This window comes from Puntigrus tetrazona, chromosome 5 (assembly GCF_018831695.1).
Source record: "Puntigrus tetrazona isolate hp1 chromosome 5, ASM1883169v1, whole genome shotgun sequence".
NCBI classification, from domain to species: domain Eukaryota; kingdom Metazoa; phylum Chordata; class Actinopteri; order Cypriniformes; family Cyprinidae; genus Puntigrus; species Puntigrus tetrazona.
In genome coordinates this window covers 3,465,210-3,480,209 of record NC_056703.1, presented here as the reverse complement: position 1 = coordinate 3,480,209, position 15,000 = coordinate 3,465,210, and the positions used below count along the sequence as shown (strand labels likewise).

Here is a 15,000-nt window from a genome sequence, read left to right as displayed (position 1 = left end):
ATCTTCCACTTACCTTCGCAAATGTTGACAGGACCTGACAAAGAGTGCTGGAGGAGGGACGAGGGTTATTTTAATATTGTTTAATTTAACTTCTTAACCGTTTTTCGTCGGGAAGACTTCACCAGGGTTGTAAAGGGGTGCCGGAGAAATAAAATAAATAAATAAATAAATAAATTGAACAATTACAACTATTTTGTTTTTATATATATATATATATATATATATATATATATATATATATATATATATATATATATATATATATATATATATATATATATATATATATATATATATATATTTATTTTTTTTTTTTTTACAAAAGCAATATGCGTTTTATGGGATTTCGTTTTAAAACAGTGTAAATGCATCTTTTTTGTAGTGTTATATTGCAGAAATATTTTTTTTTTTGCAAGAATATTGTGGCATCAAAGCTTGAAGGTTTCATATGTTTATCAAATAAAAAATTAATAGTAATAATAATAATAGCCCCATGAAAGAAAAGGCTTCCAAATGAAGTTTCATTTTTGGGTGAGCTCTGAATTTTTACTTCATATTGGGATTTATATTCATTTTATTTATTTATTTGGATTTTTGGAGTAAAAAAAAAAAGTAAAAATGTAATGCCACAGAGATGCAGGAAATCATCAGAGTGAGTAAATCAGAGCTGCTTTCCCAAAAGCATCGTAATCCTAAATTGATCGTAGCTCTATTGGTGACAATTGGTTCTACGGCCAACATGGGCTTACGGTGCTTTTGGGAAACACTGAGCAGTGTGTAAGTACTTTCATGTAGTGATCCGAAATGTGGCACTCGTTGTTTTATTTCTGGTCATAAAAGAAGCGGATAATTTCTTTAAATACACACCAATAAACACAAGACTAGACACGGACGTTTTCTCTTATAGTTGATTCATTGATTTTTAAATATTTTTTTTTTAAATGAACTCTGGGAAATGAACAGAATGCCAGCAGGTGTGAGAAGTAAAGATCCTGAGACTGTGCTCATTTCATTCCCGAATCAATTCCGTCCCGAGACGATCGTTTCTCTGCGACGATGCACATGATTCACATTGTCAGTCTGTGTTTTGTGAAAACAAACCCGAAGCAGGAGTGATGATTCAGTGGCCTAGATGTGCGTCGCTTCCCTTCGACTTACCGCTCCATTTCAATTTCCTCTTTCCTTGCACCTTATTCATCGCGAGCTTTTCGTCTTCTGTTGATCTGTTTTGCCACAAACGCGGTTTAATTTGGTTCGTCATCATTTCACGCAACATTTACCACGCGACGTGAACAGAAAGGTTTTTATGGCCTCTGTGGCCTCTTTATATCGTAATTATGAGAGCGTGTGACAAGTTATTAAAAACTCTTTATATGTATAGTGAGGGTTCTGGGTGTGAGTGAATATATAGTAGAGCTATTTTAGGTCAGCTACTCTTAAAGGCACAGATTTATGCAAATGAGTCCCAAATCCCCAGAGACGACATCATCATCATCATCATCATCATCACCTTCAGCTGATGAGACCCCAGATAGCCATCCCTTGCCGATTGCGCACAAACACACACAGTTTGATAGTGTGTGTAAATAGGAAAATGAAGACGGTGGAAGTCATAAAAGGATGGCTAATGTTTTTAGAGTTTATGACTGCGCAGTCCCTCCGAGCGCTCGCTCTGTGCCGCTTTAATTCAGACTCTTTAGGGTCTAAATATTTTATGGTGTAAAAAGCCGGTGGTTTGTGTTTTGTGCCGGGGAAGTGGTAGCGTGTGTGTGTGCACGTGCGCGTGTGTGTGTGACTTCAGCATTAATCTCTCTGCTCTCTCTGATTGGAAAATCCTGTTGGGTTTAGAGCAGCTCTTCTTTGAATCTAGAGCATGTGTGTGTGTGTGTGTGTGTGTGTGTGTGTGTGTGCGCATGTCTGCATACGTTTCCAGAGGGAAGAAGTGTGTGTTTATTTAAAATAAAGTGTGTTTTAGAGTTGTAATGTTAGTATTTTGAGGTGGGTGTGTGTGTGTGTGGTTAAAGGGGGAAGGGAGGGAAGTGAGCATTATTCTAGCTGATTTCCTGTTTGAGTTTGAAAGACAGAAACCGTTGTGCTCGTGTGTAGGTGCAGGAGCGTGTGGGGTAAATTCCTGTGTGGTTGTGTGTGTGTGTGTGTGTGTGTGTGTGTGTGTGTGAACAGATGCATTTGGCTCCACTGAAGAGTTGATTCACCTCCTGTGGTGATCAAATCAGCCAAATCCACACACAGACATGCAGAAGTGCAGTGTGTGACCCGGCTCTCGTCTCAAATCATATTTCATCAGCTGTTTTGGCTGAAACAGAAGTATGAATAAGGTCAAGCGCGTGCGTTCTGCTTTGACGTAACTTCAACCCCACTGTAGTTCTAGTTAGTTAGTTAGTTCCCTATCTTAGTGCACATGTCTAGAATATGCATGCGTTCTTCTTTGATGTAACTTCAACTCTACTGTAGTTCTAGTTAGTTAGTTAGTTATTTAGTTCCTTATCTAAGTGCACATGTCTGGAATTCGCGGGTGTTCTTCTTTGACGTAACTTCAACCCTACTGTAGTTCTAGTTAGTTAGTTCCCTATCTTAGTGCACATGTCTAGAATACGCATGCGTTCTTCTTTGATGTAACTTCAACTCTACTGTAGTTCTAGTTAGTTAGTTAGTTAGTTAGTTCCCTATCTTAGTGCACATGTCTGGAATGCGCGCATGTTCTGCTTTGACGTAACAACCCTACCGTAGTTCTAGTTAGTTAGTTAGTTCCTTATCTAAGTGCACATGTCTGGAATGCGCGGGTGTTCTTCTTTGACGTAACTTCAACCCTACTGTAGTTCTAGTTAGTTAGTTAGTTAGTTAGTTCCCTATCTTAGTGCACATGTCTAGAATGCGCGCATGTTCTTCTTTGACGTAACTTTAACCCTACTGTAGTTCTAGTTAGTTAGTTAGTTAGTTAGTTAGTTAGTTAGTTCCTTATCTAAGTGCACATGTCTGGAATGCGCGGGTGTTCTTCTTTGACGTAACTTCAACCTTACTGTAGTTCTAGTTAGTTAGTTCCCTATCTTAGTGCACATGTCTGGAATGCGCGGGTGTTCTTCTTTGACGTAACTTTAACCCTACTGTAGTTCTAGTTAGTTAGTTAGTTAGTTAGTTAGTTCCTTATCTAAGTGCACATGTCTAGAATGCGCGCGCATTCTTCTTTGACGTAACTTCATCCCTACTGTAGTTCTAGTTAGTTAGTTAGTTAGTTAGTTCCCTATCTTAGTGCACATGTCTAGAATACGCATGCGTTCTTCTTTGACGTAACTTCATCCCTACTGTAGTTCTAGTTAGTTAGTTAGTTAGTTCCCTTAATACACATGTCTAGAATTGTTTTCTGATTGGTTGGTTAGTTGGGCTCCTTTATGATGCTAGTAGTAGTGCCTGTCTTAGTTGGGTATTTGTTTCCTTGTGGGAAATTGTTGGTTGGTTAGTTGTGTCACTGCGGCTTTTGTGTAGAAATGCTAGTTTAAGTTGTTTTTGTTTGGGGGAAGTATTCTGCCGATGTTTGTGGAAATTTGCGGCGCTCGTTTAGATGGGTAGCTTAGCTGCGATGCCACTGTTAAAATGTTGGTTAGTTCTTGTATCAGTCAGTAATGTAGGAAAGGTAATGATATATGAAAAATGATAACCTAAGAAAAATACTGAATGGTCGAGGCAATTTGAATCAATGAATTACAGTATATCAGCAATGGTTTGTGGGGAAATTGCTGTTTTAAGTCAGAAAAGTGGATTGGTTAGTTGTCTGCTTCCTGCAAATCGTGGTGCTACTCGTATGAATAGGTAGTTAATTGTGATGCCGCTGTAGTCTTCATGTTAAAATGTTAGTTTGTTGGTTAGTTGTCCTCCTGTGGGATATTTATCATGCCTTTAAAGAGTTTAGTCAGTTGTAATCACAGTTTGGTTTAAATCGTTACACGCTACAGTACTGTTATGTTTTGTAGTTTTGGACTGTACAGTACTTTTCTGTTCTTTTTGCCGTTAGCAGGAAATATACAATTTTTGGTCAATATTAAATTACTTTGTTTTACTTCTGAAGTGAATATTTTAGGTTTGATAGGTTTAAAAGCCACTCAAAAGTAAAGTAATTAGTAATCTGATTACATTTTAAAAGCAATCAGTGATGTAATCAAATTAACTTTTTTTTTTCCTTTGGTTTGTTAGTAGTCATTTTATTTATATAGTATATATATATATATATATATATATATATATATATATATATATATATATATATATATATATATATATATATATATATATATATATATATATATATATATATATATATATATATTTTTTTTTATTATTATTTATTTGGTCAACTTGAAAATGCAATTACAATATGATTCAAGTAAATGTTACTTTTTTTTTTTCTTTTTTCTTTTTTGATGACTTCCTATATGATATTGTGGTACTAATTAATTTAATTATTGGTTTTAAATATATCTAAATTGCTTTGTTAGTTTGGTAGTTGTCCTCTTGTGAGAAACGTGAGATGTTGCTCTCTAGTGGGAAGTAGTGCCTGTCTGAAACACTAGTTAGTTAATTAGCGTTTGTTTGCCCCTCGTGGGAGTTTGTTGTGCCTGTGCGCAGCTCTAGATGTATTTTACGTGCACCAGAACAACATTTGGAGAGCTTGGAGCCTGGTGATGAATTATGGGATGTCAGGAGACTCGTCTCATGCCGTGTCCCGCGGTTCTCGCAGGCCGCTCTTAGTGTCGCATTGTAGTTTGCGTGTGTTTGAGTAAGCGTGAGTCAGTGTGTATGACCGAAATCAATGTGCTGTGAAATTGATAACTCTGTAGCTGTAGGGAGATCGAACCGTCAGAGAAAATAAAGATCAGTCCTGAGATGAACCGAGATCACACCGAACGTCGATGCTGTTATAAAAAAGATTCTGTTCTGTCCCCAAACCTTGACTTTGTGTTTATTGGAGCGGCATGTCACCATATATTTCAGGAGCGCTTTTCCTGAAACACCATTAAATGAACGATCAATATTGACAATGTATTAACCATTAACCTTTTTTTTCCCTCTTTGGACTCTGGAGCACAAAACACGAGGGTTATTTTATTTTATTTTTTTTAATTAAGATTTATACATCAGTCGGAAAATGAAGAGAGAGAGAAATCTGGAATCTGAGGGTGCAAAAAAATAATCTTTATATTGAAAATTGCATGAATTGCCTATAATGAAAATCACTAATTTTGGCCCATGCATATTGCTGGCTATTGCTACAAATATATACTCATGACTGGTTTCGTGTGACCTCGAGGGTTACGGAGATCTTCTTTCATGTCATTCGATCCCATGATGCTCCACGGTAGCCGTCCCTCCCGTTGAAAGTCTAGCATGCTCTCGGTGAGACTCCATGCGACGTGTAGCCAAGTAACAAACGGTGAGCTAATGCAAAAGGTCTAATGTGTAAGACGAGTGGACTCTGGTGATTCACCGTTTTTATTGTCTTGTATTGCATCTTATTATGTGCCGTTTTAACAAGCAGCTGTGAAGTCGCAAGTAATCGGGAACTCTTTGAGCTTTATCTATTGCTTATGAAGCGTGCGATTGCACTCTGCAGACCAGAAGTAAAAAATTAAAAAAGCTACTGAAAAGCATTCAAAAGGGCAGCTATTATATTAACCAGTAACCTATTAGCATGCATTACATATTGGCTGTTTATTGCCACTTATATGTAAAGCGCATATTTTGCATGAGCATATTTACTCCATACTACCTTACTAATTATTAGCAAGCATCCATTTAAGAGTTTATTACAGGGAAAACTCTGAGTTCCCTTTTCTTAAGTTTCTGAAACTTGCTGATTGGGAAACCAGTTCCAGTTTTGCAACTGGAGAACAGTTTTAACCAGGGCTTTTTGGTTATGACACAAATCATAATCGCGATTATTTTGGTCAATACTGTAGTCACGATTATTATGAGTGGACAAATGCAATAGAATGGATAGATACAAATGAAACAAACTATGCTTTTTATGCAAGCCTCAAGTATTAAACTTGCTTTTTTTCTTATTAAAACTACAAATACCGAGCTGTGTGTGAATTTTGAATCTGAATAACCATGAATAAATCAATGAATCAAGAACATTTGGCAAAAGTCACGTTCCATGATTTGCGCACAACAAGTTGGGCTTTTTCTCCTGGAAAAGGGGTGCGATAATATTATTGCATTTTTCATAATTGTTGGAGGTCGAAATTAAAATTGAAAGTCTTTTTCGATTTAAATGGCTGTGATGCCAGATTATTGCAGCTGGTTCTGAAAGTTGACGGCGGACACCTGAAGGGAGAGCAATGCCATCATATGAAAGTTGGACCAAAACGAAAATGACTGGTTCTTTGTCGTCTTTGATCATTTGTTTGATCACTCGTTGGTCTCAATGTGGCTAGAAGCTGGTCTACTTTCCCCGCCGTATCGGCAAACTCTGAAAGCGTCATTAAGCACAATACAGTCTTTTTGTTTGTGGAAGTGTTGGATTTAAGATTCATCATTTTCATGAAACTGACATTTATACATCGCGTGAAAGATGAATTCTAAGCTTTCCATTGATGCATGGTTCCATACAGTCTTAAATCTTTAGCAATGCAAAAAGGTAATTTACAAAACATCTTCATGGAGCATGATTTTTATTAAACATCCTATTGGTTTTTTTGGGTTTTTTTCTTTACACAAAAAAGAAAAATCTATCATTTTGACCCATGCTTCAAAAGAAATGCTATTAATGACTGCTTTTGTCCTTCAGGGTCTGAGAAATATATATATATATATATATATATATATATATATATATATATATATATATATATATATATATATATATATATATATATATATATATATTCGTCATTTACTAACCCTGAAGCATTAAAAGGACATTTTCAATAGAATATTCAAGCTTCTGTTTTATATCAATATGAACAGTAGTTTATAATAAATAAAGCTTTACTTTTACTCTAAAGTCGGTTTACTTTCCCAGCAATGAAACAAAGTTATTAAATAATAATAGCATCATAATATTTTGTATCAGCCGTCTCAAAGGATATAATTATATGAAAACACACTTTTATATAGTATTTTTAATACTTTTTCTGATTGTAGCACTTAAACTTTACTGGAAATATATATATATATATATATGTATATGTTTTTTTTTTTTAATATATATATATTTTTAATTATTTATTTAATAAATATATATATATATATATATATATATATATATATATATATATATATATATATATATATATATATTAAAAATAAATATATATATATATATATAAATAAATTCTATATATATATATATATATATATATATATATATATAAAAATTATAAAATATATATATATTAAAAAATTATATATATATATATATATATATATATATATATATATATATATATATATATATATATATATATATATATATATATATATATATATATATATATATGCTTGCTTTTTTATAGTGCTTTTTTGTTTTTGATCCTGCCAGTATAAATTAAATAGAACATTTTATGGGGGAAAATAGTGCAAATGCATTTTTAATTTCTCACACACATACACACATCAGAAACGTCATACTGGAGTGAAAATAGATACTAAAACTTGTTCATCTGATCCCAGCAACTCATTACAACCTGCTGACTTGAGTCCAGCACAGGTGAGCGAGGGGACACCGTAAACCCGGCGTATAGAGTTGATGAAGAACAGGAGTGGAAATCTGGGCTAGCGTTAGCCCCGGGCTGTGCTTTCCCCCTCATGAGGCGAGTGTAGTCATGCTGTTTAACACAAAAACAGAAAGCTTAAATACTGTCCATCAAATCAGCTCTCCTCTCCGCCGTTCTGTCAGACGACCGTTTTATTTTCACACTAACTAAACACTCGGCAGTGGAATGAGCAGGCCTGTGAATTTGAGATGGAAATGCCGAATTCAGTCAGAAAATACTACATTTACTGCATAAACCAGAAAGTCACGGATTCGACCAATTTTGGACTGATACAAAAAAGTAGGTTGGTACAGTTAAATCTAAACAGCCTAATCTCAAAAAGTGCTCACTTTGAGTATTTTACAGTTTCTTTCAAGAAATATATTCTCTTTTTAATACATAATATATCATAAAACGTAACAACAAGCTGTCAAAATAAATGGTGATGGACTTGAAGAAACTGACTAATATATTTCTCACTGTAATGAGAGCATTACTACCAATTTATAATAATTTTCAAGAAAGTTTTCAGGATAAAATATTTATCAGTAATTATTGTAAATGTGCAAAATTAAGTAATTATAGATGATGAATACGGTTTAATGAAACCACTGAAACGGAATCCAGAAGAGTAATGGAAAACACAGTATATGGAAAATAAAATAAAATTAGTGCTGGCAAACAATGAGTTGCATTCAAAGTAAGTTTTATGTACGCTAAAAAAAAGTTTCAACTTGTTACCCTGCTGCCTAAAAATTTAGATGAGTCAGCAACTAAATTTAGTGACAGCAGGAATATTTTAATATATATTTATTTAATTTATTGATTTATTTTTAAAGATCAATTGTGTGTGTGTGTATATATATATATATATATATATATATATATATATATATATATATATATATATATATATATATATATATATATATATATATATATATATATATATATATATATATATATATCTATATTCTATATATAGATATATAAATATATAGAATATATATATATATATATATATATATATATATATATATATATTATATATATTTATATATTCTATATATAATATATAATATAGAATATATATATAATATATATATATATATATATATATATATATATATATATTATATATATATATATATATATATAGATATATATATATATATATATATATATATATATATATATATATATATATATATATATATATTCTATATATATTCTATATATATATAGAATATATATAGAATATATATATATATATATATATATATATATATATATATATATATATATATATATAAATATAGAATATATATATATACTGATTTTGAGAAAAATTTATAAAAATTAAGCCTTAAAAATGAAGTTTTGTTACAACTACAATTTATTAAAAGTTTAAGTTTCATGATTTCAATGAATGGTAGATTCTTTTAGATTTTTAATACAAAATTGATTCATCCATTAAAATAAAATAAGAAAATAAATATCAAATAAGCCGATTGTTTGATGGGGGTTGACTGGGTGGCATTCTGTGGCGTTTCCCCTTCCCCAAGTCCTCCAAAACACCTCCAGTTTGCTGCTGATTCTTTAGCCGTGTTCCTCATCAGCTGAAGCGTACCGAACGCTGGCAGTCTCCTCATTCTGCTGCGGCCCAGTGCCTTTGACCTATATTGCATTAAGGGAATTAATTCTCTCTCTCTCTCTCTTCTCATCTGTTTGGGTTTGTGCGGTTGTGTTATGCAGATGCTGCTCAGCCTTTTTCAGCGTGACTCTAAATGAAAAGCGGTTTTGGCCGCGTTAAACGCTGTTTAATGATGGCTTTCTCTGGGAAACGAGATGAAAGTGGGGCAGGAAGGAAGGGCATGCGCGCTCGTGCCTTTCTACCGTTTTTGCAGCGTAGTCGACTGGCAAGGAAATTGTAAAATCCGTTGTCGAATTCCCTTCGCTGGGAATTCCTAACTGGTTCATTCCGAAGCCGCCGGGGGAAACCGAAACGCTATCAGCGATCTGCTCCGTCACGTACAGGCCTGGCTCGGATTCACACGGCGTCTGGAGCTTTCATTTAGCTCTTAGTACTCGTGGTCGGGGGAAACTGGACGTAGAAGCATTCAGTCAGAGAACCATCTCCTTTCTTGTAATCTAAAAGAAGCTTCTTTGGAAACGACGGTTTTTGGAAACCGTTCTGTATGGAACCGTTTGGACGGAAAGTCTTTTTCTGTGCCGCCGTGAAGCGCTTGTTTTCAAGAGTGTAATTCTATATAGATCTCTCAGGGGTTGGACAATGAAACTGAGGTTTCGTGGCTAAATGCGAGCGGCCTCGTGGCCAATCTCCATTGATTGCTCGTTCCACCAGAAGGAGCAGCGTGTGAAGGTTTCATTAGCAGAGTAGAAGCACACTTTTGCTTTAAATATTTCAATGCAATGTGGGATATATCGGAGTTCTAAAGAGGACAGATTGTTGGTGCGTGTCTCGGTGGCGGGTTTTTGTGATTTTATCGAGAGCCGCGGTGTCCAGGGTAATGTCAGCATACCACCAAGAAGGACAAACCGTATCCAATAGTGGATGCAAGAGGGAGCTGTCTGAAAGGGATGTCCGGGTGCTGACCATAAACATGAAACCACAGCCGCCCAACTCACGGCAGAGTCAAATGTGCGCCTCTAGAGCTCCACAGGGTCAGCGGACTCGTGCCGACGCCAAACGTCAACGGTGAACGTCTCGGGCTGTGGACAGCGTGAAGCATGTATTGTTGAGTCCACCTTCACTGTCTTTCCTGGGAGAGTTATGGTGTGGAGACGCCCCAAAGAAGCGCACCACCCAGACTGTTGCTCGGGGGTGGATCAGTGATGGTTTGGGCTGCAATATCATGGCCTAATACTTGCTAGATATGCGCGTCACGGCCAAGGAATACCGATCCAGAGGATCATGTGCATTGTGTTCTGAAGGCATTGGATGATAATGCACCAAAACACACAGCAAGACTGCTGACAGTCATCTGATGAACATGAAAGTGAAGTTGAACATCTCCCATGGCCTGCACAGTCACCAGATCTAATATTATTGAGACGCTAATCTCAAGTGTCGGGGAACGTTTCCCTCACATAGTGACCTAGAGACTATTCTGCAAGAAGAACTCTTCAGGACTTGTATCTTGTATCTGGCATTTCAGTTGCATTGTCCAACCCCTGTGTGTGTGTGTGTGTGTGTGTGTGTGTGTGTGTGTGTGTGTGTGTGTGTGTGTGTGTGTGTGTGTGTGTGTGTGTGTGTGTGTGTGTGTGTGTGTGTGTGTGTGTGTGTGTGTGTGTGTGTGTGCATATTTAGTTTATATATTTGCTATTTGTTGATGTTTTTGAAAGACTTTTTGAAATGTAATTTCGGCAGCCGTTCTTTCAGGCCTTTTTTCATCACTCTCTGAAAAATAAAAGGCTCTAAAGAACAGTGTTTTGATCATTTGTTAAAGTCTTTACCGTCACATTCGATCTACTGAAAGGTCATGACCCCAAACTTTGACAATATAAATAGGTATAAAATGATAAATTGCTTTAATTGTAAAATATATGCGTAATCATTCAAACGTCTCATATTGTGTTGCACTGAAGAAACACACATTTGATGCTTGACTACTATCTTCTTTTTCTTTTTTTTTTTATTCTGTTAACAAAAGCTGGATCGTGTCTTCATCCTTTATTTATGTTTTATTGGTGTTCTTCGTTTGTTTATTTTAATTTTTTTAAGAAGAAACTGCAACCCTTGTCTGTTATAATGTACTATTAATTAAAAGAAATGCACGTGTTCTTCTCTGGTTAGTCAAGCATAACACCCTTTATTTTCTTTTGCATGTTGTTGAAATGGTTATCTTATCTCTCCGGGCCTGAAGCAGCGACCCGGGGCCCCAAACTACATCTGTAAACAGACTCTCAGATGCCGGCTTAAACTAGAGTGTACTTCTGCAGAGATAACCTCAGCACGCAGGCCGTTCTCGACGCACAAACACTGGCTGTCTTCATGCACGTAATTACTCATTAAAATGGCTTTCAGTTCAATATAAATTGAGCTGCATATTATTAGCGGTGCAGGTCAATTTTAAATACTACGACATCTTGAAACTGGTGTTATGCTAGAATAGTGTGATGTAAATAATATTATATTTGCATTATGTTACAGTTGAGTGGTTTTGGGTCAATATATATGTATATTTACTTTCATTAATTTATATAATCTAAAAATATATTTAATACCTAAACATAACACATTTTTTCTTAAATATATACATGCACTGTATACGTGTGTATTTGTATACATAATAAAAAAATATAAATAAAATATATTATATTTTATTTATATATATATTATATATATATTTATATTTATATATTTTATTTATTATTTATTTATTTATATATATATATATATATATTATATATTTATATATATATATATGTATATATATATATATATATATATATATATATATATATATATATATATATATATATATATATATATATATATATATATATATATATATATATATATATATATATATATATATATATATATATTTTTTTTTTTTTTTATAATTTTTTATATTTATTTATTTATTTATTTAAATATGTATATATTTATTTAAATATGTATTATTATTATTATTATTATTATTAATAAGGAATTGATTTCTATTCAGCAAAGTTACTTTCACAAATATACAACTCTTGTCTCGTTGGACAAAAGTCTTGCTCTAAATGTCAGGTAAACCTCGTCCTGATGTTCAGAGCCACTTTAACGTCTCCCTGGAGTTTGACTTGGACTCTGTTGCTGTCACTGACCTTAAGTACTTTCCCAGGTACAGTCTGTGCAGAAGCTGAGCTCTGAGATACAAACAGCCTCCTGCCTATAGAGACTTCCTTTTGTGATTATTTTTAAAGCTTTTCATAGTAAGGAGCGAATCATTCTGCAAACTTTCAAACAAAACTCGATTTGTCCTTGTGTGGTTACAAATTCGAGTCAACTTTTTGACACGTCAAAGAACGCGGTTCAACACGAGGAGAGATCTTTTGACAAAAGCTTGCAAGCGGGCTGTTTTGGTCACCATTGACTTCCATTGTCATTTTTTTCCTACTGTGGAAGTCAATGGTGACCAAAACAACCTGCATGCAAGCTTTTGCCAAAATACCTTGCTTTACGTTCAGCAGGTTTGGAACTATTTCAGGGCGAGTAAATCGCATTTTTGGGCGAGTCGTTCCTTTAATGTGGCAAATCGCTGTAATTTGATGCACGCACACATTGCGTGATTCATTTTAATAATCTTATCAATTTTGCATCTGAAAGAGAGGATCTTACAAATGCACATTTCGCTTCGTCTTCCTTTCCTCTGAAGATGCATGTTACGGATGCGAAAACGCAGAAAATCAAACCCAATTCATTTTTTTTGGTTCGTTTCGAGACAGCTGGAGGTTGCATTTATTTATTTATTTTTTTAACTTGCGACTGCGCCGTGACCTTAATTCTCCGCCGCACGTTTTTGAAAATCCTGACAGCATTATTTTAACACCAAAAGATGGTTTGCGCTGATGCAAGCTGTTAGTAAATCTAGCCCTAAGTGTCCCAAAGCCAATGCCAGTCGGCCAGCTCTGTGCTCCTTTTTTTTATATATTTTATTAGTCGCGAAGGCATTACATCACCCATGGTCATTAAATCCCCCCGCTCGCCTCCCGTAGCGACATTCAGATTTGGTTTGTCTTTATTAATTCATTCTATCACGTTGTATTCCTAGTATTTCGTTCGCTGTGATCGAGAAGCAAAAGAGGACGGACTCTTGGCCCAGACCATCTACTTCTGTCACTTTGTTTAAAGGTCTCTCTCTCGTTCCTCCTCTCTCTCTTCCTGAAGGAGAAATGTTAGAGCGTTTGAGGATGTTACTCTAAATAGAGTCGTCTATGTGGAGAAGCAGCCGATCATACTGAATTAAAGCAGTCAGGCAGGAGAAGCCAGCTTTTTCTAGTCTTGGCCTGCTCCAGATCTCTCGCTCTCTTTCTCCCACGGCCCTCTCTCTCTCTCTGTCTCTCTTTCTCTCTCTCTCTGTCTCTCTCTCTCTCTCTCTCTCTCTCTCTCTCTCTCTCTCTCTCTCTCTCTCTGTCTCTCTCTCTCTCTCTCTCTCTCTCTCTCTCTCTCTCTCTCTCTCTCTCTCTCTCTGTCTCTCTCTCTGTCTCTCTCTCTCTCTCTCTCTCTCTCTGTCTCTCTCTCTGTCTCTGTCTCTCTCTCTCTCTCTGTCTCTGTCTCTGTCTCTCTCTCTCTCTCTCTCTGTCTCTCTCTCTCTCTCTCTCTCTCTCTCTCTCTCTCTCTCTCTCTCTCTGTCTCTCTCTCTCTCTCTCTCTCTCTCTCTCTCTCTCTCTCTCTCTCTCTCTCTCTCTCTCTGTCTCTCTCTCTCTCTCTCTCTCTCTCTCTCTCTCTCTCTGTCTCTCTCTCTCTCTCTCTGTCTCTCTCTCTCTCTCTCTCTCTCTCTCTCTCTCTCTCTCTCTCTCTCTCTCTCTCTCTCTCTCTCTCTCTCTCTCTCTCTCTCTCTCTCTCTCTCTCTCTCTCTCTCTCTCTCTCTCTCTCTCTCTGTCTCTCTCTCTCTCTCTGTCTCTCTCTCTCTCTCTCTCTCTCTCTCTCTCTCTGTCTCTGTCTCTCTCTCTCTCTCTCTCTCTCTCTCTCTCTCTCTCTCTCTCTCTCTCTCTCTCTCTCTCTCTCTCTCTCTCTCTCTCTCTCTCTCTCTCTCTCTCTCTCTCTCTCTCTGTCTCTCTCTCTCTCTCTGTCTCTCTCTCTCTCTCTCTCTCTCTCTCTCTCTCTCTCTCTCTCTCTCTCTCTCTCTCTCTCTCTCTCTCTCTCTCTCTCTCTCTCTCTCTCTCTCTCTCTCTCTCTCTCTCTGTCTCTCTCTCTCTCTCTCTCTCTCTCTCTCTCTCTCTCTCTCTCTCTCTCTCTCTCTCTCTCTCTCTCTCTGTCTCTCTCTCTCTCTCTCTCTCTCTCTCTCTCTCTCTCTCTCTCTCTCTCTCTCTCTCTCTCTCTCTCTGTCTCTGTCTCTGTCTCTCTCTCTCTCTCTCTCTCTCTCTCTCTCTCTCTCTCTCTCTCTCTCTCTCTCTCTCTGTCTCTCTCTGTCTCTCTCTCTCTCTCTCTCTCTCTCTCTCTCTCTCTCTCTCTCTCTGTCTCTCTCTCTCTCTCTCTCTCTGTCTCTCTCTCTCTCTC

The 15,000-nt window shown here is 36.0% G+C and overlaps 1 protein-coding gene across 1 annotated transcript in view; it reads left to right on the top strand.

The window, feature by feature from the left end:
• Positions 1-15,000, top strand: part of taok3a (TAO kinase 3a) — a 71,310-nt gene that overhangs the window by 13,984 nt on the left and 42,326 nt on the right.